At 48.1% G+C, this 26,740-nt stretch overlaps 1 protein-coding gene across 3 annotated transcripts in view; it reads right to left on the bottom strand.

The window, feature by feature from the left end:
- The window catches only part of abca4b (ATP-binding cassette, sub-family A (ABC1), member 4b), a 188,486-nt gene extending 183,926 nt beyond the window's left edge, over positions 1-4,560 (bottom strand). For all 3 annotated transcript variants that reach the window (XM_072510537.1, XM_072510536.1, XM_072510534.1), the window contains exon 1: positions 4,333-4,560. The gene's annotated coding sequence lies outside the window, so the exon portion shown is untranslated. The remainder of the gene's footprint in view (positions 1-4,332) is intronic.
- Between the last annotated feature and the right edge of the window lie 22,180 nt (positions 4,561-26,740).

Raw genomic sequence — 26,740 nt, forward strand, 5'->3', positions numbered from 1 at the left:
CCTCTGGGCCCTTCTGAATCTCTCCCCTCTCACCTTAAACCTATGCCCTCTAGTTTTAGACTCCCCTACATCTTGGAGGATGGAGATAAGCCATCTTTCTCTATTACTACCAATTTCTTAGGCCCCTTGCCCCTGCCACCTATAAGACCATAAGATGTAGGAGCAGAATTAGGCCACTCGGCCCATCGGGTCTGCTCCGCCATTCAATCATGGCTGATATTTTTCTCATCCCCATTCTCCTGTCTTCTCCCCATAACCCCTTATTAATCAAGAACCTATCCAACTCTGTCTCAAAGACACTCAGTGATTTGGCTCCTCCTGCACCCTTGCCTCTAATAACATGTGGGAGGAATGGATGGGATGTCAATTAAGTGGACTGTTTTGTCTTGGATAGTGTCAAGCTTCCTGAGCATTGGTGGAGCTGCACCCATCCCGGCAAGTGGAGAATACTCCAACCCAATCCTGGCTTGTGCCTTGTACATGGTGGATGGGCTTTCGGGAGTCAGGAGGTGAGTTACTTGCTGCAAAATTCCAAGTCTCTGACCTGCTTTTGTAGCCACAGTTTCTGTTTGGCTGGTCCAGTTAAGCTTCTGTCAATGCAAACCTCCATGATGTTGACGGTGAGTGGATTCAGTGATGATAATGGTGCTGACGGTCATGGGGAGATGGTTAGATTCTCTCTTGTTGGTGATTATCTGGCAGCTGTGGGACATGCATGTTACAGCCCATCCTGTACTCCTTTTCTGCTTTGCCCTTGTTCACAAAGCCATACCTTTCCTCTCAGTTGCTCAACTCTTGTCCTTTCTCTCTAAATCTGTCTGGTTTCCCTCTCATCTCCCTTCATGATTCCTCCAAACTCAGCTCATACACGAGTCCAATTCTGGTTCCCTCGATCCTCGGCCTGCTAAACTTCTGACCACCCAACTTTCTTTCTTGGCCTTCATTACAGTTGATACTGTTAATGATTAGCTCTCACCTCCTTGTTTTTAATTTGTTTACGGGATATGGGCATCTCTGTCAAGGCCAGCATTTATTACCCATCCCTCACTGCCCTCGAGAAGGTGTTGGTAAGCTGCTTTCTTGAAGCACTGCAGCCCTTGTGATGCAGGTACACCTTCAGTGCTGTTGGAGACAATTCCAGGAGTTTGACTCAGTAACATTGAAGGAATGGAAACCTATTTTCAAGTCAGGGTGGTGTCCGACTTGGAGGGGAACTTGCCTTTCCACAGACCTTCTGCCCTTGGCTTTCTAGGTAGTAGAGGTTGCATGTTTGGAAGGTGCTTTAGGAGCCTCAGTGGGTTGCTGAAGTGCATCTGGCAGGTAGTAGACACTGCTACTACTGTGCACCACTGATGTAGGGAGCATGTTAAAGGTGGTGGATGGGCTGTCAATCCAAAGAACAACAAAAAACAAAGAAAAGTACAGCACAGGAACAGGCTCTTTGGCCCTCCAAGCCTGCGCCGACCATGCTGCCCGTCTAAACTAAAATCTTCGACACTTCCGGGGTCCGTATCCCTCTATTCCCATCCTATTCATGTATTTGTCAAGATGCCACTTAAACGTCACTATAGTCCCTGCTTCCACCACCTCCTCCGGCAGCGGGCTTCTTTGTCCTGGATGGTGTCAAGCTTCCTGAATGTTGATGGAGCTGCACCGATCCCGCCAAGCGGAGAATATTCCATCACAATCCTGACTTGTGCCTTGTTGTCACAGTATCTGAATGGCTGGTCCAGTGAAAACCTCCATGATATTGACAGTGAGTGGATTCAGTGATGATAATGGCATTGAAGGTCAAGAGGATATGGTTAGATTCTCTCTCTTGGTGATTGTCTGACAACTGTGGGGCATGCATGCTACTTGTCACTTATAAGTCGAAGTTTGAATATTGTCCAAGTCTTGCTGCATTCAAGCATGAATTCTTTCAGTAACTGAGTATTTATATATCAAAAACCAAAGTGTAATGTAAGCATTTTCACACACATTTGATTGTCAGGGATTGCAGTAGAATGTTAGTGCTAACATCAAAACTCTAGTTTTCAGCACACATTTCATTAATTCTACTTCAAGTAATCTGTGGAAAAATGAAATTTAGTTTAGCAAATAATTATTTTAATTAAAAAAAAAAAGGAATGTTTTTAAGCTAAAACCTATCAGAACGTTACACTATCTATTTTGTTTTGAAATATCAATATTAAATGAATGAATTAAAGTTCATTTTATTACCAAGATTCAGGTTTTATTATTTATGTGTAAGATCATTTATAATGGCATTACCACTTACAATGTTCATTGCATATATGCCAAAAGCAATATAAAGTTCACAAAAATAGCTTCTAATATCGAACATTGAACTCTTTTCCATAAGTTACATACTGTAATCTAAATCTCATTAACTGGTTCATGATTGAGAAGGATTATTACTAAGTCCAGCACACATGTATTTTCATGCTCATCCATGTGGGGCCATCATATTCATAATGCTGCTGCATTCGTATTTTGTCGCTTCTCTATGATAATACTTAATCCAATTAAAATAAATTCTTCTGACAGAATAGGATTTTATTTTGCTGACATACCTAGAAATGTGGACCAACAAACATTAGCTCCTCCTTCCAAATTGGACCAAAGTCTCAGGCTGGTCATAGTGGCAAAAATCAATCAATATTTAACAACTTCAAATCTATTCCACATATTGATTTCTTCGAATGCTGCTTTACAAATTAACCAAAAGATATACATATGTGAAGAGGTGAAACAGACCAGGTAGCTTTACTGCAACACGACCTGTACTTCAGTTAACACAATGCCAACCAACTAATACGTTTTCTTTTATATCTGTATCCAGCTAAATCTGGCTGGAGATGTATTAATGTATTAACATTGTACTAATTTATATGTATTAATTTATACTTAAATTATCAAACACATTGGGTGGCACGGTGCTTAGCACTGTTGCTTCACAGCAGCAGGGTCCCAGGTTTGATTCCCAGCTTGTGCGGTGTCTGCATGTTCTCCCCGTGTCTGCGTGGGTTTCCTCCGGGTGCTCCGGTTTTCTCCCACAAGTCCCAAAAGATGTGCTGCTAGGTGAATTGGACATTCTGAATTCACCCTCTGTGTACCCAAACAGGCGCTGGAATGTGGCGACTAGGGGATTTTCACAGTAACTTCATTGCAATGTTAATGTAAGCCTACTTGTGACAATAAAGATTATTATTAAGGGTGCATACTGGGAGCTCAATTTGGGGTATTCAGAGCTTCACTGCAGCTATTTCTCGCAATGGTGACTTGGCCTTTTCATGTTTAGTAAATCATAGGCAATATTCTCGTCCTTCTATGGAACATGTCAGTATGAATTGTACAGAGGCATCTCTAAATGAAGTGAGAATGGTCTGGAAACTGGTGCCCATTTGATAGGCACAAAATGGGCGGCGTCGCATTCCCCATTTCTAGGATTTGCTCAGGTGAAGCTTAGACGGGCAGGCACAGCTGAATCTGATGTTCGGCAGCCTAATTTCATCTGCGTTAGATATAATGCAGGTTTTTGGACCCTATGTCAAATGCACTGTGAATAACCACACAGCAGGTGCCCAGCAGCCAGAACAGTAGTTCTTAAAGGACCTGCTGGAAGTTGCCACCCAAAAAGTAGCTTCTTATTTATCTTAGGAGGAGCAAATGCTTCTCTGGCGCCACACTGAAGCTGCAGGTACCAGTCAGCTACCGTTTATCTCACTCTCTACCATGAGAACCTGGGTTGACATCTGAACAGCCCATTTTGCTGCCCCTGACACAGTGGAGCTGCCTCTGGGATCCATGAATGGTGCCTGCAGTTTGCCATTGCTGTCCTACCGAGGCTGCCAGACCAATTTGTCGTGGCCTTGCCATTGTATATATTAGGTACCTGTATCACTCACTGTACCGGGACAACATCCCAAATCCTACACCATCAAACATTCTGCGATTTAAATCATTTTTTATACATTGCATGTAGTTTTTAATTTAGAGAAATACCTTTAGATATGTCGATTTAATCTGCAGCATTACCACTTCACACTTTCAGCATTTCAAGAGTGCGAAACCATTTCACATTACATTTTTCCACAAAACTAGGGATCCGGTGCGCTCCCTGTACAATTCCAGAGATCAAAAGGACTTTATTGAAATGCGTATCTACACAATTCCTGCATTCCGACAGCTATTCAGCATGGTTTGAGCTATAATCTATACTAAGCAGTATGGCCTGCGTCGGATTAACAAGAACCTGTGTTGAAGGTAAACCATGCAAATTCAACGACTTGTTGAATGCAGAAAAAAGGAAAGTAGCCTTTAGCTTACCTCAGATTGAGAACCGACATTTGAAAGCTATATCCAAGGGCAAAAAACTCTTCTTACGAGAATACATTTCGAAGCAAGTTCGTAACGATGCACATCTCACCAGGAGCTGCTCTAAACTACACAGCTCAAATGGATAATCTGATTGTTTTAATCCCCTGCTCAAAATGGAACATCTGCAGCAAAGCAGTATGCGCAAGAAAAACAAGTTACTTTTGATTCACCTTCTCCTCTGGTTTGGTTGAAGTGAAAACCATTTGAAGAAGTTACACGTTTCACTGATATTGGATTGAAACATTTGAAACAATCGCATGAAGTCAAATCGCAATAGGGTGCTTTGTTCATAGGTGACCTACATATTCATGGCTCATTATGATGCCATACCTCTTAAATTATAGCAAATCATATGCAAGGCTGTCATTATTAATTAATCCAATGAGATGCGGTACAATTAAACCCTCGACAGACTCAGTAACAGTGAAAGCTGGACACAAATAAAGTAAACTTCTTAGGCTAGTTAGTGAAATAATATCTGCCTGTTCAACTGTGACTACATTTATTTTTTATTCATTCAGGAGTTCCATTGATTTCAGTGTTGTAGAGATACCTAAATATTTAGCAGAAAACATTAATAGTGATCATTTTAATCACATGTAGCTATTCACCTTATTGATTTTTCAGTTACTTCCAAATCACAAACAAACCCACAGGTTTTTGATTGCTTAATATAATTTAATGCAAGTTTCCCGTATGCATAAATATCATGGAACAAACCATTACAAGAGGACATAAATTTAAGGTGAATGGTGGAAGATATAGGGGGGATGGCAGAGGTAGGCTCTTTACCCAGAGAGTAGTGGGGATGTGGAATGCACTGCCTGTGGGAGTAGTTGAGTCGGAAACATTCGGGACCTTCAAGCGGCTGTTGGACAGGTACATAGAACATAGAAAGATACAGCACAGAACAGGTCCTTCGGCCCATGATGTTGTGCCGAACCTTTGTCCCAGATTAATCATAGATTATCATAGAATTTACAGTGCAGAAGGAAGCCATTCGGCCCATCGAGTCTGCACCGGCTCTTGGAAAGAGCACCCTACCCAAGGTCAACAACTCCACCCTACCCCCATAACCCAGTAACCCCACCCAACACTAAGGGCAATTTTGGACACTAAGGGCAATTTATCATAGCCAATCCACCTAACCTGCACATCTTTGGACTGTGGGAGGAAACCGGAGCACCTGGAGGAAACCCACGCACACACGGGGAGGATGTGCAGACTCCGCACAGACAGTGACCCAAGCCGGAATCGAACCTGGGACCCTGGAGCTGTGAAGCAATTGTGCTATCCACAATGCTACCGTGTTGCCCTTAGGAACAAATTAATCTACGCTATATCATTCTACCATGATCCATGTACCTATCCAATAGCTGCTTGAAGGTCCCTAATTCTGTGCTGTATTTTCTATGTTCTATGTTCTATACATGGCAATACACGGTAACAGACATTTGCTGTTTTCTCCACCTAGAAGTAGCTTTCTTTAACTGCTCGGTGTCCTCAGATTGTTTGTTATGTCCCTGTAAAGTTCCTTAACTTGGTTCACTCCTACAGAATGGCTGGAAGCACCAGAAAGAAAAAAATGAAAATTCAAATAAAGGTTGTTGTTGTTTATATTAAATACTTGCATTTGAGTATTCGTCTTAATAGGCCACTGCTCCACTCCTCATGCAAGTAAGCCAATCAGTCTGATTATATTTACAATATGAGACTTCCGGGTGCGGCGATGACCAGCTGAGTCGCACGTTTCGGCAGCTCCCGGTGAAACGGACTTTTGGGCTCTTGATAGGAGCCCCAACGGCAATTTTGACGGCTAAAAACACTGTGCAGTAAACCAGAAGGGAATCCCCCCTGGATACGGATGAAAAAAGGAGGAGAAAGTGGCCGGATTGCAGTGGATCCTTTAGAACAGCGGCAAGGAAGGCAAGCAAAAACCAAGATGGCGTCGGAAGGTGGCAGTTTAACATGGGGCCCTGAACAACAAGAGTTCTTGAAATGCTGTGTGGAAGAGCTCAAAAAGGAAATGAAGAAAGAGCTGTTGGCCCCGATACTACAGGCGATCAAAGGGCTAAAGAAGGAGCAAAAGACCCAGGAGCGGGAGCTTCGGGTCGTGAAGGCAAAGGCAGCCGAGGATGAGGACGACATACAGGGCCTGGTGGTGAAGACGGAGACGCATGAGGCACATCAGAAACGATGTGTGGAAAGGTTGGAGGCACTGGAGAACAACGCAAGGAGGAACAACCTGAGGATTCTTGGTCTTCCTGAAGGTGCGGAGGGAGCAGACGTCGGGGCATATGTGAGCACGATGCTGCACTCGTTAATGGGAGCGGAGGCCCCGGCGGGTCCGTTGGAGGTGGAGGGAGCATACCGAGTGATGGCGCGAGGACCGAGAGCAGGAGAAATTCCCAGAGCCATAGTGGTGAGAATACTCCGTTTTAAGGATAGAGAAATGGTCCTTAGATGGGCAAAGAAAACTCGGAGCAGTAAATGGGAGAACGCGGTGATCCGCGTTTATCAAGACTGGAGTGCGGAGGTGGCGAGAAGGAGGGCGAGCTTTAATCGGGCCAAGGCGGTGCTTCATAAAAAGAAGATAAAATTTGGAATGCTGCAACCGGCAAGACTGTGGGTCACATATCGAGGGAGGCACCACTACTTTGAGACGGCGGATGAAGCGGGACTTTTATTGTGGAAGAAAAACTGGAATGAGCGGGTTATTAAAAAGAACGTTTGAACAAAGTGGTGGGGCGAATGTGGGGGGCGAAGAGGGGGGTTAAAAAGGGGGGAAAAGAGGAGTTTTATGTACTAATCCTGCGATGTGGTAACTTTTCTCTCTTCCACAGGTGGTGATGGGGGGGAGGAGGGGAGGTGGAGGAGATGGGGCGTTGGCCATTGGGGGCGGGGCCAAGGGAGAAGCGCGGGCTTGGTTCCCGCGCTATGATAATCATGGCGGGAATAGAGAAGCAGGAAGGAGGGGGCGTCGCACGGTGCGAGCCGAGGTCACGGGGGGAAGCCGAGGTCGGCCAGAGTTTGCTGACTTCTGGGAGCAACATGGGGGGAGTAATTACGCTAGCGGGGGATCTAGCGGGGGGGGGGGGGGTGGGAGGGGGGAATTACTGGGCTGCTGCTGCTGGGGAGAGGGGGGAGCTGGTATGGGAGGGGATGGGCGGGGGGGGCACCGCCTGGGGGAGATACAGCTGCGTGGGAACCGGGTGAGGAGCTGGAAAAAGGGGATGGCTAATCGACAAGGGGGGGGGGGGGGGTAGGAAGCCCCCCAACCCGGCTGATCACGTGGAACGTGAGAGGGCTGAACGGGCCGATAAAGAGGGCACGGGTACTCGCACACCTTAAGAAACTTAAGGCAGATGTGGTTATGTTACAGGAAACGCACCTGAAACTGATAGACCAGGTTAGGCTACGCAAAGGATGGGTGGGGCAGGTGTTCCATTCGGGGCTAGATGCGAAAAACAGGGGGGTGGCTATATTAGTGGGGAAGCGGGTAATGTTCGAGGCAAAGACTATAGTGGCGGATAACGGGGGCAGATACGTGATGGTGAGTGGCAAACTACAGGGGGAGACGGTGGTTTTGGTAAACGTATATGCCCTGAACTGGGATGATGCCAATTTTATGAGGCGGATGCTAGGACGCATTCCGGACCTAGAGATGGGAAAGCTGATAATGGGGGGAGATTTTAATACGGTGTTGGAACCAGGGCTGGATAGGTCGAAGTCCAGGACTGGAAGGAGGCCGGCAGCAGCCAAGGTACTTAAAGATTTTATGGAGCAGATGGGAGGTGTAGACCCGTGGAGATTTAGCAGACCTAGGAGTAAGGAGTTCTCGTTTTTCTCCTATGTCCATAAAGTCTACTCGCGAATAGACTTTTTTGTGCTGGGAAGGGCGTTGATCCCGAAGGTGAGGGGAACGGAGTATACGGCTATAGCCATTTCGGATCACGCTCCACACTGGGTAGACTTGGAGATAGGGGAGGAAACAGGAGGGCGCCCACCCTGGAGAATGGACATGGGACTAATGGCAGATGAGGGGGTGTGTCTAAGGGTGAGGGGGTGCATTGAAAAGTACTTGGAACTCAATGATAATGGGGAGGTCCAGGTGGGAGTGGTCTGGGAGGCGCTGAAGGCGGTGGTTAGAGGGGAGCTGATATCAATAAGGGCACATAAAGGGAAGCAGGGAGACTTCCGGGTGCGGCGATGACCAGCTGAGTCGCACGTTTCGGCAGCTCCCTGTGAAACGGACTTTTGGGCTCTTGATAGGAGCCCCAACGGCAATTTTAACGGCTGAAAACACCGTGTGGTAAACCAGAAGGGTGTTCCCCCTGGACACGGATGGAAAAAGGAGAGGAAAGTGGCCGGATTGCAGCGGATCCTTTGGAACAACGGCAAGGAAGGCAAGCAGAAACCAAGATGGCGTCGGAAGGTGGCAGTTTCATATGGGGCCCTGAACAACAAGAGTTTTTGAAACGCTGCGTGGAGGAGATAAAAAAGGAAATGAAGAAAGAGTTGTTGGCCCCGATATTACAGGCGATTGAAGGGCTGAAAGAGGAACAAAAGACCCAGGAGCAGGAGCTTCGGGTCGTGAAGGCGAAAGCAGCAGAGAATGAAAACGACATACAGGGCCTGGTGGTGAAGTCGGAGATACAGGAGGCGCACCAGAAACGATCTGTGGAGAGGTTGGAGGCACTGGAAAATAACGCAAGGAGGAACAACTTGAGGATTCTTGGCCTTCCTGAAGGTGTGGAGGGGGCGGACGTCGGGGCATATGTGAGCACGATGCTGCACTCGTTAATGGGAGTGGAGGCCCCGACGGGTCCGTTGGAGGTGGAGGGAGCATACCGAGTTATGGTGCGAGGACCGAGAGCAGGAGAAGCTCCCAGAGCCATAGTGGTGAGATTTCTCCGTTTTAAGGATAGAGAAATGGTCCTTAGATGGGCGAAGAAAACACGGTGTAGTAAATGGGAGAACGCGGTGATCCGCGTCTATCAAGATTGGAGTGCGGAGGTGGCGAGAAGGAGGGCGAGCTTTAATCGGGCCAAAGCGGTACTTCACAAAAAAAAGATAAAGTTTGGAATGCTGCAACCGGCAAGACTGTGGGTCACATATCAAGGGAGGCACCACTACTTTGAGACGGCGGATGAAGCGTGGACTTTTATTGTAGAAGAAAAATTGGAATGATTGGACTACGAAAATGAACGTTTGGACAAAGTGGTGGGACGAGTGGGGGGGGGGGGGGGCGAAGAGGGATTGTATGATTAATCCTGCGGTATGGTAACTTTTCTTTCTCCCACAGGTGGTGATGGGGGAGGTGGGGAGGGAGAGGAGATGGGGCGTTGGCCATGGGAGGCGGGGCCGAGGGAGAGGCGCGGGCTTGGTTCCCGCGCTATGATAATTATGGCGGGAATAGAGAAGCAGGAAGGAGGGGGCGCCGCACGGGGCGAGCCGTGATCACGGGGGGAAGCCGAGGTCAGCCAGAGTTTGCTGACTTCTGGGAGCAACATGGGGGGAGTAATTACGCTAGCGGGGGGTCTAGCGGGGGGGGGGGGGGAGGGGGGAATTACTGGGTTGCTGCTGCTGGGGAAAGGGGGGAGTGGGTGCGGGAAAGGATGGGCGGGGGGGCACCGTCTGGGAGAAATACAGCCGCGTGGGAACTGGGCGAGAAGCTGGAAAAAGATGATGGCTAACCGGCAAGGGGGGGGTGTGGGAAGCCCCCCAACTCGGCTGATCACGTGGAACGTGAGGGGGCTTAACGGGCCGATAAAGAGGGCACGAGTACTCGCACACCTTAAGAAACTTAAAGCAGATGTGGTCATGTTACAGGAAACGCACCTGAAACTGATAGATCAGGTTAGGTTGCGCAAAGGATGGGTAGGGCAGGTGTTCCATTCGGGGCTGGATGCGAAAAACAGGGGGGTGGCTATATTAGTGGGGAAGCGGGTAATGTTCGAGGCAAAGACTATAGTGGCGGATAACGGGGGCAGATACGTGATGGTGAGTGGCAAATTACAGGGAGAGATGGTGGTGTTGGTAAACGTGTATGCCCCGAATTGGGACGATGCCAATTTTATGAGGCGAATGCTAGGACGCATCCCAGACCTAGAGACCGGAAAGCTGATAATGGGGGGAGACTTTAACACGGTGTTGGAACCAAGGCTGGATAGGTCGAAGTCCAGGACTGGTAGGAGGCCGGCAGCAGCCAAGGTGCTTAAGGATTTTATGGAGCAGATGGGAGGGGTGGACCCGTGGAGATTCAGTAGACCTAGGAGTAAGGAGTTCTCGTTTTTCTCCTATGTCCATAAAGTCTATTCACGCATAGACTTTTTTGTGTTGGGTGGGGCATTGATCCCGAGGGTGAGGGGAACGGAATATACGGCTATAGCCATTTCGGATCATGCCCCACACTGGGTAGACTTGGAGATAGGGGAGGAAACAAGAGGGCGTCCACCCTGGAGAATGGATATGGGACTAATGGCGGATGAGGGGGTGTGCTTAAGGGTGAGGGGATGCATTGAAAAGTACTTGGAACTCAATGACAATGGGGAGGTTCAGGTGGGAGTGGTCTGGGAGGCGTTGAAGGCGGTGGTTAGGGGGGAGCTGATATCAATAAGGACACATAAAGGGAAGCAGGAGAGTAAGGAACGGGAGCGGTTGTTGCAAGAACTTTTGAGGGTGGACAGACAGTATGCGGAAGCACCGGAGGAGGGACTGTATAGGGAAAGGCAAAGGCTGCATGTGGAATTTGACTTGCTGACCACAGGCACTGCAGAGGCACAATGGAGGAAGGCGCAGGGTGTACAGTATGAATATGGAGAGAAGGCGAGCAGATTGCTGGCACACCAATTGAGGAAAAGGGGAGCAGCGAGGGAAATAGGGGGGGTGAGAGACGAAGATGGAGAGACGGAGCGGGGAGCGGAGAGAGTGAATGAAGTGTTTAAGACATTTTATAAAAAATTGTATGAAGCTCAACCCCCGGATGGGAGGGAGAGAATGATGGAGTTTTTGGATCGGCTGGAAATTCCCAAGGTGGAAGAGCAGGAAAGGATGGGACTGGGAGCACAGATCACGGTAGAAGAAGTGGTGAAAGGAATTAGGAACATGCAGACGGGAAAGGCCCCGGGACCGGACGGATTCCCAGTTGAATTCTACAGAAAATATTTGGACTTGCTCGCCCCGCTACTGACGAGGACCTTCAACGAGGCAAAGGAAAGGGGACAACTGCCCCCGACTATGTCAGAAGCAACGATATCGCTTCTTTTAAAGAAGGAAAAGGATCCGCTACAATGCGGGTCCTACAGACCAATCTCCCTCCTCAATGCAGATGCCAAGGTCTTGGCCAAGGTAATGGCAATGAGAATAGAGGAATGTGTCCCGGGGGTGGTTCATGAGGACCAAACTGGGTTTGTGAAGGGGAGACAGCTGAACACGAACATACGGAGGTTGTTAGGGGTAATGATGATGGCCCCACCAGAGGGTGAAACGGAGATAGTAGTGGCGATGGATGCCGAGAAAGCATTTGATAGAGTGGAGTGGGATTATCTGTGGGAGGTGTTGAGGAGATTTGGGTTCGGAGAGGGGTATGTTAGATGGGTGCAGCTGTTGTATAGGGCCCCAGTGGCGAGTGTGGTCACGAATGGACGGGGATCGGCATATTTTCGGCTCCATAGAGGGACAAGGCAGGGATGTCCTCTGTCCCCATTACTGTTTGCACTGGCGATTGAGCCCCTGGCGATAGCGCTGAGAGGTTCCAAGGGATGGAGGGGAATACTTAGGGGAGGAGAAGAACACCGGGTATCTTTATATGCGGATGATCTGCTACTATATGTGGCGGATCCAGCGGAGGGGATGCCAGAAATAATGCGGATACTTGGGGAGTTTGGGGATTTTTCAGGGTATAAATTGAACATGGGAAAGAGTGAGCTGTTTGTGGTGCATCCAGGGGAGCAGAGTAGAGAAATAGAAGACCTACCGTTGAGGAAGGTAACAAGAGACTTTCGTTACCTGGGGATCCAGATAGCTAAAAATTGGGGCACATTGCACAGGCTAAATTTGACGCGGTTGGTGGAACAGATGGAGGAAGATTTCAAGAGATGGGATATGGTAGCATTGTCAATGGCAGGGAGGGTGCAGGCAGTTAAGATGGTGGTCCTCCCGAGATTCCTTTTTGTGTTTCAGTGTCTCCCGGTGGTGATCACGAAGGCTTTTTTCAAAAGGATAGAAAAGAGTATCATGGGTTTTGTTTGGGCCGGGAAGACCCCGAGAGTGAGGAAGGGATTCTTACAGCGTAGTAGGGATAGGGGGGGGGGCTGGCACTACCGAGCCTAAGTGAGTATTATTGGGCCGCTAATATTTCAATGGTGAGTAAGTGGATGGGAGAGGAGGAAGGAGCGGCGTGGAAGAGATTAGAGAGGGCGTCCTGTAGGGGGACCAGCCTGCAGGCTATGGTGACAGCCCCATTGCCGTTCTCACCAAGGAACTACACCACAAGCCCGGTGGTGGTGGCTACACTGAAGATTTGGGGACAGTGGAGACGACATAGGGGAAAGACCGGAGCACTGGGGGGGTCCCCGATAAGAAACAACCATAGGTTTGCCCCGGGGGGAATGGATGGGGGATATGGAATGTGGCAAAGAGCAGGAATAATGCAACTGAAAGATCTGTTTGTGGATGGGAAGTTCGCGAGTCTGGGAGCGCTGACCGAGAAATATGGGTTGCCCCAAGGGAATGCATTCAGGTACATGCAATTGAGGGCTTTTGCGAGGCAGCAGGTGAGGGAATTCCCGCAGCTCCCGACACAAGAGGTGCAGGACAGAGTCATCTCAAAGAAATGGGTGGGGGACGGTAAGGTGTCGGATATATATAGGGAAATGAGGCACGAAGGGGAGACTATGGTAGATGAACTAAAAGGGAAATGGGAAGAAGAGCTGGGGGAGGAGATCGAGGAGGGGCTGTGGGCAGATGCCCTAAGCAGGGTAAACTCGTCGTCCTCGTGTGCCAGGCTAAGCCTGATTCAATTTAAGGTATTACACAGGGCGCATATGACTGGAGCACGGCTCAGTAAATTTTTTGGGGTGGAGGATAGGTGTGCGAGGTGCACGAGAAGCCCAGCGAATCATACCCATATGTTTTGGTCATGCCCGGCACTACAGGGGTTTTGGATGGGGGTGACAAAGGTGCTTTCAAAAGTAGTGGGGGTCCGGGTCGAACCAAGCTGGGGGTTGGCTATATTTGGGGTTGCACAAGAGCCGGGAGTGCAGGAGGCGAGAGAGGCCGATGTTTTGGCCTTTGCGTCCCTAGTAGCCCGGCGCAGGATATTGTTAATGTGGAAAGAAGCCAAGCCCCCGGGGGTGGAGACCTGGATAAATGACATGGCAGGGTTTATAAAGTTAGAGCGGATTAAGTTCGTTCTAAGGGGGTCGGCTCAAGGGTTCACCAGGCGGTGGCAACCGTTCGTCGAATACCTCGCAGAAAGATAGATGGAATGGAAAAAAGGCAGCAGCAGCAGCCCAGGATCGGGGGGGGGGGGGGGTTGGGGGGGGGGGGGGGGGAGAGAGAGGAACCAGAAGGACTCTCAGGGTTGTTAATATATACTGTATAATATGTATAGGTCGTTGCTACAGATAATTATATATTGGACTGTTAAATTATATTTTTGGAGAGTGTTACTTGTGATAAGGCAGTTGCCAATTAGGGTTAGTTTTCATTTTTGTTATTTATTATTTATTCATTTTTTTTTGTGTGTTTATAAAATAGGTCATTGTTATTTGTGTTGTTATAATATTGTGTAAAGGATGCACAATGTACTGTGTTGGTTGACCAAAAATTTTCAATAAAATATTTGTAAAAAAAAAAAAATATTTACAATATGGGGAATTAGGTTTGCCTGCGCAAACATAGGAAATAAGTAACAGCAGCAACTTATATTTATGTAGCACCTTAAACGCAATGAGACTTCCCAAGTAACTTCACAGGAGTATTATAAAACAAATTGTGGCATCGAACCACCTAAGGAGATATTAGGTCAGGTGACCAAATCTTTCTTGGTTAAAGTGGAACGGAGAGGCAGAGAGGTGTAAGAGGGTATTCCAGAGTCAGGGGCCTGGGCAATTGAAGTCACGACCATCAAACTTGGGATGCACAAGAGGCCGGAATTAGAGTCCTGCTGATCCCCCGTTTCCTCTGCAATGGGGCAGCACTTCTGAGGAGCGCCAACAGCTGGTGGGCCACTGATTGAGCTTGGCCATACCCATCCCCTTGATGAACAGCTTGGATATGAATGTGTGCAGAGGGGAGGTTTGGGTGTGGTACCAGATGCCTACAGGATCACTGAACATTCAAAGAACACAGGCTGCACTCAGCAGTGTGAGCAGCAAGGAGTCTGTAAGTAGCACCAAAGGGGCGCGTTTAAAACAGATACTGAAGCAACGGTGGTCTGAGCCAGGCCATCCCGTTCCCAAGGGGGAGACGCTGAATCCACAGACTTGGCACCAAGTTGCTCCCCATTACTGCCCCCAGCCTGAACAGCCCCCGCCTCCCCCCAGGGGCAAACCTGACAATGTTTGAGGCTTTTCAGATTTTCTTTAGCCTCCCACTTCCCCGCTGCAGCCATGGCACCCGGGCCCCATTTGTAAATACTTGCACTAATTCGCGTCCGCGAGACTTCCACTCAAGAGGGGGGTGAGGAGCACTGCGGAGCATGGAAGTGTCCCAACAGGCTAATGATATTAAAATTCATGCAAATGACGCTTTTGCACGGATCCACCAGCACGGGGTACAAACATCAATATTGCCACCAGTGAGGGACTGGAGCATGGCGTTGGAATCGGCACCGGGTGTAAAATGGATTGTTTCCATTTTGTGCGATTCTCCATCTGATCGTGATTCTTATTCCGGCGTTATGAAATGGCGAAACCAGCCCATTAAAGTTTATTGTTCTGAGTCAAGGCTTAGAAACGCCAAAGTGTATTATGAAGCTCCCCTGACCCATAACGTTTATGTTGAATCTGGCTAGGATGAGCACAAGAGCCTTCACTTCAGGTGTGATTCATCAGACTTCCTAGGCACTTTTATCAAAACAAAGTTTATTATAAGAATGTAGTTAACTTATATAAAACAAGAATTTGTTATCAATTACAAACATGAAAAAAACACACAACAGCTACAGTAATCTATGTGTATATAACTCTTAATGAATCCCCTTTAGTAACTGTTCCAATTCAATCCAAAATACAATAAACCAAAACCCCTTTCCGAGGGCATGGCTCAGCACACTGTAATCTCACTTGAATGGGACTGGTCCTTTCCCTGAGAACCAGCCTCCAACCAGCAGATTCAAAACTCCTTCCGGAAAGCAACTCTATCTTTAAAGTTACCAAGGCAGTTTACCACAACCAATGTGCTTTCAGCTCACTGGAACAGCTTTAAAATAAAAACAGAGAAAACAGGGAAACACTGCTTTTTCTTCTGCAGTCTAAAGCAACAAACCGAAACTGAAACCCAAACATTAAATCCCCTCTCACCTGACAGCCAATGCCCAGCTCCATCCACAAATGACATCATTGAAGCCGTGCTACAAGCCATGTGGAAGACCAAACCGGTTCTTTTTTTAAAAATATATTTTATTCAAATTTTTTTTTCCGGCCAAACAGAACAGTACAAAAATGTTTCCCTTTTACAACAATAAAACAATATAAATAATAGTGACCGTTTTTAACAAATAAATAAATATATAAACTAAATGGCAACTGCCATAACAAAATATATTTTTTTTAAATATGTTTTATTGTAACTTTTTTCCCAAACAACAATTTTTCCCCTCTTACAAAGCAAACGCAACAATAATACAGAAATTTTTAACAATACACAAGTAACAAAACCCCTTTATCTTTGACCTAAACTAAACTAAACCCCCCCCCTCCCCCTCTCCCCCCCCCCCCCCCCCCCCGCTTCCCCCTGGGTTGCTGCTGCTGGTCATCTGCCTTCCCTCTAACGTTCCCCTAGGTATTCGAGAAATGGCTGCCACCGCCTGGTGAACCCTTGAGCCGATCCTCTCAGGGCAAACTTTATCTGCTCCAGTTTAATGAACCCCGCCATATCATTTACCCAGGCCTCCAGTCCGGGGGGTTTCGCCTCCTTCCACATGAGTAGGATCCTGCGCCGGGCTACTAGGGACGCAAAGGCCACGACATCGGCCTCTTTCGCCTCCTGCACTCCCGGCTCTTCCGCAACTCCAAATAGAGCTAACCCCCAGCCTGGTTTGACCCGGGCCTTCACCACCCGCGAAATCACTCCCGTCACTCCCTTCCAATACCCTTCCAGTGCCGGACACGCCCAAAACATATGTGCGTGGTTTGCCGGGCTCCCGCCACACCTCCCACATTTGTCCTCCACTCCAAAGAACCTGCTCAATCTTGCTCCCGTTATGTGTGCTCTATGTAGTACCTTAAATTGAATCAGGCTAAGCCTGGCGCATGAGGAAGAGGAATTTACCCTGCTTAGGGCATCAGCCCACATACCCTCCTCTATCTCCTCCCCTAGTTCTTCTTCCCACTTTCCTTTTAGTTCGCCCACCGACTCCTCCCCCTCTTCCCTCATCTCTCGGTAAATCTCTGACACCTTGCCCTCTCCGACCCACACCCCTGAAAGCACCCTGTCCTGAATCCCCTGTGTCGGGAGCAGCGGAGATTCCCTCACCTGTTGTCGAGTAAACGCCCTCACCTGCATATATCTCAAGAAATTTCCCCGGGGCAACTTATACTTTTCCTCCAATGCTCCCAAGCTCGCAAAAGTCCCATCTATAAATACATCTCCCACCCTCCTAATTCCCAACTGGTACCAGCTCTGAAATCCTCCATCCATTCTTCCTGGGGCGAACCTATGGTTGTTCCTGATTGGGGACCCCACCAGGGCTCCCCGCACCCCTCTCTGTCGCCTCCACTGTCCCCAGATATTCAATGTTGCCGCCACCACCGGGTTCGTGGTAAACGTTTTAGGTGAGATCGGTAGCGGCGCCGTCACCAGCGCCTCTAAACTCGTCCCTTTACAGGACTTTCTCTCCAGTCTTTTCCATGCCGCTCCCTCACCCTCCATCATCCATTTACGTATCATTGCCACATTGGCAGCCCAATAGTAATCGCCCAAGTTCGGTAGTGCCAATCCTCCTCTGTCCCTACTACGCTGAAGGAACCCCCTCCTTACTCTCGGAACTTTCCCTGCCCACACGAAGCTCGTGATGCTCCTGTCTATTTTATTAAAAAAGGTCTTGGTGATTAGTATAGGGAGACATTGAAATACAAATAAGAACCTCGGGAGGACCATCATCTTAATTGCTTGCACCCTGCCCGCCAGCGATAGAGGCTGCATGTCCCACCTCTTGAAGTCCTCCTCCATTTGTTCTACCAACCGTGTCAGATTAAGTCTGTGCAAGGTTCCCCAGCTCCTAGCGATCTGAATCCCCAGGTATCGGAAGTTTCTTTCCACTCTCCTTAGAGGCAAGCCTTCTATCTCTCTACTCTGGTCCCCTGGATGTATCACAAATAATTCACTCTTCCCCATGTTTAGCCTATACCCCGAGAAATCCCCGAACCCCCTCAAAATTCGCATAACCTCTATCATCCCCCCCCGCTGGGTCCGACACGTATAACAATAGGTCATCCGCGTATAATGAGACTCGGTGTTTTTCTCCCCCTCTAATCACCCCTCTCCATTTCCTGGAGTCTCTCAACGCCATGGCCAGAGGTTCAATTGCCAACGCGAACAACAATGGAGACAGCGGGCATCCCTGTCTTGTTCCCCTATATAGTCGGAAATACTCCGATCTATGTCGACCTGTAACTACGCTTGCCGTTGGAGCCCCATAAAGAAGTCTAACCCAGCTAATAAACCCGTTCCCAAACCCAAACCTCCTTAACACTTCCCATAAATACTCCCACTCCACCCTATCAAATGCCTTCTCTGCGTCCATTGCCGCCACTATCTCTGCCTCCCCCTCCACTGGGGGCATCATTATCACCCCTAATAGTCGTCGCACGTTAACATTCAGTTGTCTCCCTTTTACGAACCCTGTCTGGTCTTCGTGCACCACCCCCGGGACACAGTCCTCTATCCTCGATGCCAGTACCTTTGCCAACAATTTGGCGTCCACGTTCAATAATGAAATGGGTCTATAGGACCCGCACTGCAACGGATCTTTATCCCTCTTCAAAATTAACGATATCGTCGCCTCCGACATCGTCGGGGGTAGAGTCCCCCCTTTCCTGGCCTCATTGAACGTCCTCACCATCAACGGGGCAAACATATTTTCTGTAATACTCCACCGGGAATCCGTCTGGTCCTGGGGCCTTCCCTGCTTGCATGCTTCCCAGTCCCTTAATAACCTCGTCCACCCCAATCGGTGCCCCCAGGCCTACCACCCCCCGCTCCTCCACTTTCGGGAACCTCAATTGGTCCAGGAACTGCCGCATCCCCTCCTCTCCCTCTGGGGGCTGAGACCTATACAGTTCCTCATAGAAGGTCTTGAACACCTCATTTATCTTTCCTGCCCTTCGCACCGTGTCTCCCATTTCGTCTCTAATTCCTCCTATCTCCCTCGCTGCTGCCCTCTTTCGCAATTGATGAGCCAACAGGCGACTAGCCTTTTCCCCATATTCATACCTCCTCCCCTGTGCCTTCCTCCACAGTACCTCCGCCTTTCTGGTGGTCAGAAGGTCAAATTCCGTCTGGAGTCGCCTCCTCTCCCTGTACAATTCCTCCTCCGGGGTCTCTGCAAATTCCCTATCCACCCTTAAAATCTCCCCCAGTAATCTTTCCCTTTCCTTGGCCTCTGTTTTCCTTTTGTGGGCCCCAATGGAGATCAGCTCTCCTCTGACCACCGCTTTTAGTGCTTCCCATACCACTCCCACAGGGACCTCGCCGTCGTCATTGACCTCCAGGTATCTCTCAATACACCCCCGCACTCTTGCACACACTCCCTCATCTGCCATCAGTCCCACATCTAATCGCCAGAGTGTTCTCTGCTCCCTTTCCTCTCCTAATTCCAGGTCCACCCAATGTGGGGCATGATCCGAAACCGCTATGGCTGAGTACTCAGCTTCTTCCACCCTAGAGATCAACGACCTTCCTAAAACAAAAAAATCTATCCGGGAGTACACTTTATGGACATGGGAGAAGAAGGAAAACTCCCTAGCCCTAGGTCTAAGAAATCGCCATGGATCCACTCCCCCCATTTGGTCCATAAACCCCTTAAGTACCTTGGCCGCTGCCGGCCTTCTTCCGGTCCTTGAGCTGGATCTATCTAGCCCTGGGTCCAGCACCGTATTAAAGTCCCCTCCTAAAATCAAGTTTCCTACCTCCAGGTCCGGTATACGCCCCAGCATCCGTCTCATAAATCCCGCATCGTCCCAGTTTGGGGCATACACATTAACCAACACGACCTCCATTCCCTCCAGCCTGCCACTCACCATTACATATCTACCCCCGCTATCTGCTACGATGTTCTTTGCTTCAAATGCTACCCGTTTCCCCACCAAAATGGCCACCCCTCTATTCTTTGCGTCCAGTCCTGAGTGGAACACCTGTCCCACCCATCCTTTCCTTAGCCTAACTTGGTCCGCCACCTTTAGGTGCGTCTCTTGGAGCATAACCACATCTGCCCTTAGTCCTTTCAAATGCGCGAGCACTCGGGCCCTTTTTATCGGTCCGTTCAGGCCTCTCACGTTCCACGTGATCAGCCTCACTAGGGGGCTACCTGCCCCCCTCCCGTGTCGACTAGCCATTACCTTCTCTAGGCCAGTCCATTATCCCGCCTCCGCGCTCCCGCTCGCTCTCCCAGCGCGCACACCATCCCCGCCCACCCAGTCTTTAGCCATTTCCTTTTGGATTTCCGCAGCAGCAACCCAGTTGTCCCCCCACCCCCTCCCCCTCCCTCCCCCCCTCCCCGCCAGATCTCTTTCTAGCATGATTGCTCCCCCCATATTACTTCCGTAAGTCAGCTGACTTCAACTGACCCCGGCTACTCCTGCTCACTCCTCGACCCCCCCCCCGTGTGGGGAACTCCCATCCGCCTTGCGCCTGTCTTCCCGCCTTATTCTTTCTGGCGCGGGAACATCCCTTTACCTGACCCGCCTCTTATGGCGCAGTTCCCTTTCCCCTCCCCCTCCCCTTCCCCATTCTCCAACTATGTCCCGTCTTTCCCCCCTCACCGGCGCCCACATTTCCTCAATGTCTCCCCCCTTCCCAATTTACTTCTCAATTAACTTCAACCATAACATTAACAATAACATTTCCTGCAGCATCAGTCCCTCAGTTCCGATCCAATTTCTCTTCTTTGATGAAGGTCCATGCTTCCTCCGCCGTCTCGAAATAATGGTGTCTCTCCTGAAAAGTGACCCATAGCCTTGCCGGCTGCAGCATCCCGAACTTCACCTTCCTTTTATGCAACACCTCTTTGGCTCGGTTGAAGCTCACCCTCCTTCTCGCCACCTCCGCACTCCAATCCTGGTATACCCGTACCACTGCATTCTCCCATCTGCTACTCCGCACCTTTTTAGCCCATCTCAGGACCTCTTCTCTATCCTTAAGACGGTAAAATCGCACGATTATCGCCCTGGGTGGTTCTCCCTCTTTTGGTCTTCTCGCCGGAATCCGATTTGCCCACTCCACCTCCAAGAGGCCCGTAGGGGCCTTGACGAATGTGATATAAAATAGTTAGAACATAGAACAATACAGCGCAGTACAGGCCCTTCGGCCCACGATGTTGCACCGAAACAAAAGCCATCCAACCTACACTATGCCATTATCATCCATATGTTTATCCAATAAACTTTTAAATGCCCTCAATGTTGGCGAGTTCACCACTGTAGCAGGTAGGGCATTCCACGGCCTCACTACTCTTTGCGTAAAGAACCTACCTCTGACCTCTGTCGTATATATATTACCCCTCAGTTTAAAGTTATGTCCCCTCGTGCCAGCCATATCCATCCGCGGGAGAAGGCTCTCACTGTCCACCCTATCCAACCCCCTGATCATTTTGTATGCCTCTATTAAGTCTCCTCTTAACCTTCTTCTCTCCAACGAAAACAACCTCAAGTCCATCAGCCTTTCCTCATAAGATTTTCCCTCCATACCAGGAGTTACTTTATTTTAGAGTTACTAGTTAATGTATGTAGAAATAAGCCACTTTGATTCTGGCAGTTAGGGACAAAGGGGTTTGAGACCGCATGGAAAAAGCAGGAAGAGGTGTGTCTATGAGAGTGATGCTGTATTGATAGGGGCCAGAGAAAGGGATTGGAAGTGAGCCAATCAGAATAGATCGAACAGGTCAGGAGGGACATAGGCTGACCTATGTCCATCGAGTATGTGAAACTTGATACCATTTGAATTGATTTTGCAGAGATCCCTTTGTCTTTTAGTTCAGTCGTTTTCTGGGGTGCAAGAGGCTGGATGTCTCTTACGTTTCTGTAAGATGATTCAAGCTTGCAAGCTAAATAAATAACTTCTTTTTACGTGCGAATCCATCTCAACTTTTATTGAGGCCAGACTGACAGAGAAAGAAATTTGGGGATCAACATTTGGTGCCGAAAACCGGGATTTCTCTGGGCGATCCTGATCCAACTGCGAAATCAGAATTAGACTGATTATGAACAGGAGGATGGGGAACAAAGGGCCCTCAATGTAGAACTGGAAAACGACCGCTCATTGATTGTTCCCCTCTTCTTATCGTCTGATTAGTCTGGTCACTCGCGGTTGGCACAGAAAGACCGCCTCGACGAAATCACAGGTCAGTCTGGGGATTAGCACTTTAATTGATGGGATTTCATATTGTTGTTTCGGCTTGGGTTAGGGCTTTGGGCTGATGGGACTTTAATAATGAAGGTTCAGTCTATTATATGGGTTCAGAGGCTGATGTGACTTCATTAATGAAGGTTCAGTCTATTATAAGGGTTCAGAGGCTGATGTGACTTCATTAATGAAGGTTCAGTCTATTATATGGGTTCAGGGGCTGATGGGACTTCAATAGATGGAGGTTCAGTCCAGTATAACTGTTTTTAAATCTGAAGATGGTTCAACTCTATGTGTGAGTGTTTTAAATATATAGTTGATTAAGCTAAAATTGTCTCCTTGGACTGTAAAGTTCCGAGGTCTAGTTGAGATTGTGAGGAATGCTGCATATTGGTTGAAGCAGAAGTCTCTCAAAGGGTTAACAGCAGCAGGCGGAGTTGAAAACAGACAGTGCTTCTCACTCAGGCTTTGAGATAACAGCAGCAGCCGTAGTGTAATCGGATACCTTTCCTTTGAGTCAGTGAACACCAGCAAAGTTACGTTTTGAATTAATTAAAGGAAACCAGTGGGTTTCTCCACCTCTTTGATAAAAGTTATTATTTTCGAAAGCAATTGATTGAAATTGCCAGAATCTTAAGTTTTACTTACTTGAAATAAGGTTTATCTCATTTTATCTGGAGATTAATAGAAACTTAAAGAAGATCATGGACACCATTTTAAAAAGTGTCAATCTGGAGATGATAGTTGATTTTGCTAATACTTATGTGTATGTAAAAGAAAAAAAACTTGTTAAAAGAAAAATTGTTAAGATAAAGAAATAATTAAGTTGTAAATGTTATACAAGTTTGTGTTAAGCAAATTGTAAATTTAGTTCTGAGTTGAGATCAGAGCTAAGCTTGCAAGTTGCAGTAATTCAATTTGAATTTTCAAACATTTTTAAGTTTTAAAAAAAAGAGAGCAGAGAAAAGAAGGACACAGATCTTGAATGCGTTGAATAGCACATTTCAAAGGCCCATAAATCTTTCTGTTATCTTAGACCTAAAACCTAGGAAGATTGACGAGCCAGAGGAATTTCTGGAGCGTTTTAATGAAATCTACTGGGGGCAGTCAGGCGATTTGCTGTATCAAAATGGTCAGAATTCCCCTCAATACTGTGCTATGTTAATGCATTGCCTACCACCTTCTGTGGTTACTGCTGTGAAATGTAATAACATGAATTGGACAGAGAACGACCCTTCCCAGATGGCAAGGGCAGTCAGATTTTACTGGAAGGAGGGTGTAGGCCAAGAAGGAGGCTCAGTTACAAAGGTTAAGACTGAGTATGTAATGAAAAAGGATGATCTGCGACCCCAACAAGCGGCAGAAATGGTAGTTTACCAGCAGGAGCTCCAATATAGTGACTTTGGGTGGGTGGATCAGCGAAGAGGAGGATGAGACAACAGTGCTATATTTCTATCACCCCCCCAGTGGTGGACGTTAGACGTTGAACTGCATCACGTTACCCTGGCCTATGACAGAACTGGACGAAACAGGGAGTTGGAGGACAAATACCGGCCATTACTTGAGACCGAATGGCCAGTCAAGGTTACAGCCACAGTCACGGGAAAAGAAGGTACAGCCGATTTTGTTACAATATCACCACATTTATGGCCACAGTCAGCTTCGTAAGCCCTCATATTACACGTCAGGTCCATGACCAGTACCATGCCAGGGATATGGGGCGAATGGTCAGCATCTTACCGCAGCTCGTCAGAATAGGTATGAGATATACCTTTTGAACAATCCACATCTGACATTTATCAATACTGTACCACTATCAATCCAGCCTGTTTTCTTAGTGGTCCCCCTGTCCATGAAGACGCACCTGGCCACGACTGTTTAGCCTTGATTCAGGAAACTACCACAATAAGGGGCGATTTGAGTGACATTTCGTCAGAACAACCTGACATGATTATGTGTGGTCAAATATCCCACCGGGGTTTAGTTAATGACCTACTGCAGGCCCTCCTTATGCCCGCGCAGATTTCCGTTATTAAATGCGCTGCCCACACGAATGGTACAACCCCAGTTGACGTTGGTAATGAACGAGCAGATCGTGCAGCGCGCACAGCCGCACAAATTCAGCAAGTGATGGTGCCTAAAATGTTAAGTCAGACTAAACGATCTACTATGAATATGTCTGCTTCTGACAAGCCAATGCCAACCATCCAAGACGTCATAAGGTTACAGGAGGACGCTCCTGAGAGTGATAAACAAATGTGGAAACGGTTAGGTTGTACATATGATTCTGTTTCCTCTTTATGAACCACGCCAGCACATCAGACTTGTATGTCTGATGCGCTGGCTTTATGGGTCATTGAATGTGTACACTTTGCAACTCATTGTGGGGCTCGAGGGACTAGTGATTTGTTGCTGGACACTTGGTGGCACCCTAAAATGCAGGGGTTGGCCCAAAGTATCAGTAATCGGTGTTTGATTTGTCAGCAATATAACACCGGAAAAGGTATCCCTTGTGGGAAGGGGCAAACCCCGTTGCCCAGTGGTCCCTTTGAGACGCTCCAAATGGATTACATTGAGTTGGAAAGGTGTCAATGTTACAAATATGTTTTGGTCATTGTGGATGTGTTCAGCAGATGGGTCGAGGCGTATCCGACTATCTATAGTAAAGCTGCTCCTGTGGTTAAAGTCTTGATGAGGGAAATCATTCCCCGGTACGGTATACCAGCTCAGTTAAGTTCTGATAATGGGCCTCATTTTATTGGACAAATTAACAAGGAGCTTTGCTCCCAGTTGGGCATACGCCAGCAGTTACACTGTGCTTACAGACCGCAGGCGGCCGGGTTGGTTGAGAGACACAATCAGACCCTCAAAACTAAATTGGCAAAATTAAGAGCAGACACGGGACTGACATGGCTTAAGTTGCTCCCCATTGCCCTCTTCCAGCTGCGGGTTACACCTGCGGGACCAGCCCGGCTCTCTCCCGCCGAGATTCTTTATGGCAGGCCTCTTAGAACTCCTTGGAGCCTGCAGGTTCCCAGACGGGTTCAGTTTCATCAGATGACTGAAGAAATTACCACCTATGTTCTAGCCCTTACGCAAGTGCTCAAGGAACTCCATGGCCCAGTCCGCGCGGCTCACCAGCCATTGCCCCAGTACCTAGCTCACTTTCAGTCCAGCCCGGTAGTTATGTTCATGGTCAAAAATTGGACTAGGAAGGGGTCGGAGCCGCGATGGGACGGGCCCTTCCAAGTTCTCCTTACCACCCCCACAGCAGTTAAAGTGGAGGGGCGAAGTGCTTGGTTCCACCTACATCACTGTAAATTGAGTCCATCTCCACTACTGTAAAAGGTCGGATACTAACCTGCCTCCCTTCTCCAGTGCTATTTTACAGGTGTGGAGCATGATGGAGTGGCTACGCATCGTCTGTCTGATATTTGGCCTCACTTCGCTTGGCGTGTTATTGGCGATGGACATGGAAAAGGGGAATATTATGTATCTGTGTAGCCCCAACCAATCTACAAGGATACATCACCTATGCAAAGGTGATGTTCTTCGCTGCCCCCATATACGAGGACATGGTATCGACTCATGGAAGGTCATCAAAGTTAAGGAGAATGCAGGAGTCATGAAGCAGCTGCACCGGTCCCGGCGATGGGAAGGGAACATTATATGGACATTACCTTGTTTTTGGAATACATGTAAATTTGATTTTGGATGTGTTAAAAGTGGTACAATAAAGGTAAAATCAGGCTGTCAGAAGAGTGTAGGAAGAGACCATGAGAAAGAGAAAGGGACTAGAGAGAGGACGGGGCGTGTGAGAAGGGAAGTACAGCTAGAACGTAGGTTACCGGGAGATACACTTAAGTTAGTTAAAGGCCAAACTGAGGAAAACCCGGGTAGTAAACCTTGGGAGCCCTCGGGGCAATAACCAAGGAATTGTCTCAGCTACGGTTGTTTGCAATGCAGAACCGGCATGCTCTTGACTATCTTCTGGCCCGTGAGGGTGGGGTATGCGCCATAGTACAGGGCAAGTGTATCATGGGTGTTCAGGACTTGACCGCTAACATTACTAAATTTATGGATCGCATACGGGATCACTTGGACGGGATGCAGGATCCTGACTCTTGGGGTAACTGGGGATTTGGAGGATGGAAGGACTGGTTGATAAATATGGCCATGTATCTAGTGGTAGCTATCGGCTGCATCTTTGTGGGCCTGGCCATCCTTAAATGTGTGATGGGTAGAATGCGGGGTGCACTAGATCAGATCACCGCCCCAATCACCGGAAAAAAAATTTAACTGTTAAAATCCATGAGGGTGAGGCAGATGAAGGGGGGCTAAGACAGGAATTGGAAATGCAGCGACGGATCTTTTTAGATGAGGAACCGTAGCTATGGATTGGATAGTTCGGTTATCATGGAATGATAAAAGGAGGGAATGACGAATGTGATATAAAATAGTTATTTTAGAGTTACTAGTTAATGTATGTAGAAATAAGCCACTTTGATTCTGGCAGTTAGGGACAAAGGGGTTTGAGACCGCATGGAAAAAGCAGGAAGAGGTGTGTCTA

This window comes from Scyliorhinus torazame, chromosome 7, assembly GCF_047496885.1.
Source record: "Scyliorhinus torazame isolate Kashiwa2021f chromosome 7, sScyTor2.1, whole genome shotgun sequence".
Classification (NCBI taxonomy): Eukaryota; Metazoa; Chordata; class Chondrichthyes; order Carcharhiniformes; family Scyliorhinidae; genus Scyliorhinus; species Scyliorhinus torazame.